Raw genomic sequence first — 3,275 nt, 5'->3', positions numbered from 1 at the left:
GGGAGGGAGGGAGGGAGGGAGGGAGGGTCAATAGGAACAGAGAGTAGATTGATAGCTTCCAGAGAGAGAGGGAACAATACTACAGGGTTTCATTTCAGAGGGAAATATTTTGGAATTAGGGAGAAAGCGGCTGCACATCACCGTAAGCACCCCAAATCTCTGGTTTGGTTTTCTAAAGACAGGGTCTCCCTATGTAATACAAGTAGCGTCAAGTTCAGGATCTTTCTGCCTCAATTTCCTAAGCATTGGCATTATAGGCATGTACCACCATGCCTAGCTTCTGAATCATTTAAATAAGTGTTTTAACCCAGGTGTGGTGGTGCACGCCTTTAATTTCAGCACTCGGGAGGCAAAGCAGGCAGATCTCTGTGAGTTCGAGGTCAGTCTGATCCACATAATTAGTTCCAGGTCTGTCTCAAATACATTTAAAAATGATTTATTGTATTTTCGTGTATAGAGGAGGCTGATATGCAAGTGTGTGTGCATGTGCAGGCCTGAGTTTGATGTCAGGTGACTTCTTCGATGGCTCTCATTGAACCCAGAGCTGATTGCCGTGGTTGATCAAACTGGCCAGTTTGCCCCAGGTTCCTGTCTGACCAGCTTTTTACTTAGTTTCTGGGGGATAGAAGCAAGCACCTGCAAGCAAACTCTCCAGCCCTAAAAGGATTGCTTCTTGTGTTATGCAAATTTAAACTCAATTCCAAAAACCTATTGATAGGGAATTTATAAAATTATCATAAAAAAGTCATGGAAGCCTAAAGCACCTTTTGCTCCACCTGATTATGGAGACGCCATTGTATACAGCCACTTCCTCCCCCCTCTCACCCCCCAGGTAGAAGGAATCCCTCCAGGGTTGCAGAAAGCAGACCCAATAAGAGTATTGATTTTAAATTAAAGCCTGGAGAAAAAGCCAGATGTCACCCTGGATGTAACAGAAGAAAACGTAACAGACAATGTTGCTTACTTCTGAGCTCCCAAAACTGTTACTTTTACTTTCGTTATATTATCTTCAGACTTCTCTGAGGTACTGAAAAGCACCTAACTGCAAGATTACACCTGTTTTCTTCTAACCAAACAAGTCTGTACACCTGAAAGCAAATACAGTCATTGAAAATGAAAATAACAGAGCACACATGTAATTTTTTTTCTTTATAGAACCTGCTATACTGCCTTTGCATCCTTTTCCAATTAGATATGCATATTAGATTAATGCCATCATGCATTTTGCAATTTCCAAATATAGCACATGGATATGCCATTACATGGGGGAAACACTGCTGAGCCCAGCTGAACACAGGGATGTTTTTATTACATTACCATGCTCTGCTGCATCCCTTAGAAGACAAAAAGAATTATGGCTACAGAGATCAAAGGGCTTCTGTCCTCCCCTATCTATCTACTAGAAGACAATTTGATTGCTCCTGCATTTAATGCTCAGATCGTCCAAGCTTCCTAGGCTGGGGTGGAAATCAGCTAAGATTTATAAATCTTTTCTCACAAAACACACACAAAGAGAATGGGATTATATTAAAACAGTAAGTCACACTGCAGATTTTTGAAGATTTATGCTTCTGTAGGGTCTCAGTGATTCTTTGTAGCTCTGGATACCAAGCAGAAATGAAGATTGATCGTGGAGGACTTTCTCATCTCTCCTCCTCACTGATTCATCACGGGAGCCACCAGATGGCCACTGTCGTCCCTGATGAAGCAGGTGTCCTCTGTGCAATGTTTGTGACATTTCATTCCAGCTCTCTAATGGGTTCTGCTTTAGAGTGCCCAGCAGAGTGTAACCCAGATCACAGAATAAAGGCTAGGAATTTGCAATATATCAGGAATAGGTCTAGTCTGTTGGTGATAACTGCACGGGGCAAACCCCAAAGGAGTGTTTTGCTGTTGTTTGTTTGTTTAAGAACCTACATCTAGAAACTGTTGTGAGCACTTGCTGCTCTTGCACAGGACACAGATTCAGCTCCTAGCACACACACACAAAAGTGCACAACCATTGAGCTCCCAGGGAATCTGATGCCCCCTTCAGGCCTCTATGGGCACCTGCATGCACAATCACATACATAAATCCTCACACTGATATTCACATACACGATTACAAAACAAACCTTTTTTTTTCTTTTTTCCAAGATAGGGTTTCTCTGTACCCTGGTCATCCTGGAACTCACACTATAGATCAGGCTGGCCTCAAACTCAGAGATCGGTCTGACTCTGCCTCCCAAGTGCTGGGATTAATGGTGTGTGCCACTAAAAATAAACGTTTTTTTTTTTTTTTTTTTTTTTGGTTTTTCGAAACAGGGTTTCTCTGTGGTTTTGGAGCCTGTCCTGGAACTAGCTCTTGTAGACCAGGCTGGTCTCGAACTCACAGAGATCCGCCTGCCTCTGCCTCCCGAGTGCTAGGATTAAAGGCGTGCACCACCACTGCCCGGCTTAAACATATATTTTTAAAAGAGCCTACATCTGACTTTTTCCCCCCTTTTCGAGACAGGCCAAAACTGGCCTGGAACTTGCTATTTACTCCAGGTTAGCCTCAAACTCAAACTCTTCTTAGCCCTAGCTGCCACATGCTAGGATTATAGGACTATACCACCAGGCTGGCCCCCAACTCAAGGGTCGTTTGATTCTTCTGCTGCAGATGCCCAAGTAACAGGCTGAGCCACCAGCAGTGCATATTAAGACAAATTTACCTCAGGTAGACTCATCTGCTATGCAAGTTAATGAAGAAATGGACTGCCTATAAAGACTTCCTGACCAAAGGACTCATACAAAATATAAATAAGTCTTGGCCAGATGTGGTGGTCCATGCCCTATATCCTGATGTGAGAGTCCCCTCTGTATGCTGTGAATACCACTGGTTAAAAGAAGCTGTTTTGGACCTGTGATAGGGTAGAGCCGAGTTAGGAGGGGAAAACTAAACTGAATGCTGGGAGAAAGGAGGTGGAGTCGGGAGAAGTCATGGAGCCGCAGCCAGAGACTGACATGTTGAAATCTTGCTGGTAGGCCATGAGCCTTGTGGTAAAATATAAAATAATGAAGATGGGTTAATTCTAGAGCTTGCTAGCAATACGCTTAAGTAATTGGCCAAGCAGTGATTTAATTAATACCGTTTCTGTGTGGATATTTTGGGAGTCTGGGCAGCCAGGAAACAAACAACATAATCACAGCATCCAGGAGGCAGAGATAAGTAGATCTCTTTGTTCAAGGCCAGCCTGGCCACACAGCAAGTTTCAGGCCAGTCAGAGCCAGAGAGACCCTCTTTTAAACAAACC

This window comes from Alexandromys fortis, unplaced genomic scaffold (assembly GCF_014885135.2).
Source record: "Alexandromys fortis isolate MF-2015 unplaced genomic scaffold, M_Fortis_MF-2015_v1.1 scaffold_16, whole genome shotgun sequence".
NCBI lineage: Eukaryota > Metazoa > Chordata > Mammalia > Rodentia > Cricetidae > Alexandromys > Alexandromys fortis.
Note: the sequence above shows the minus strand (reverse complement) of the source record.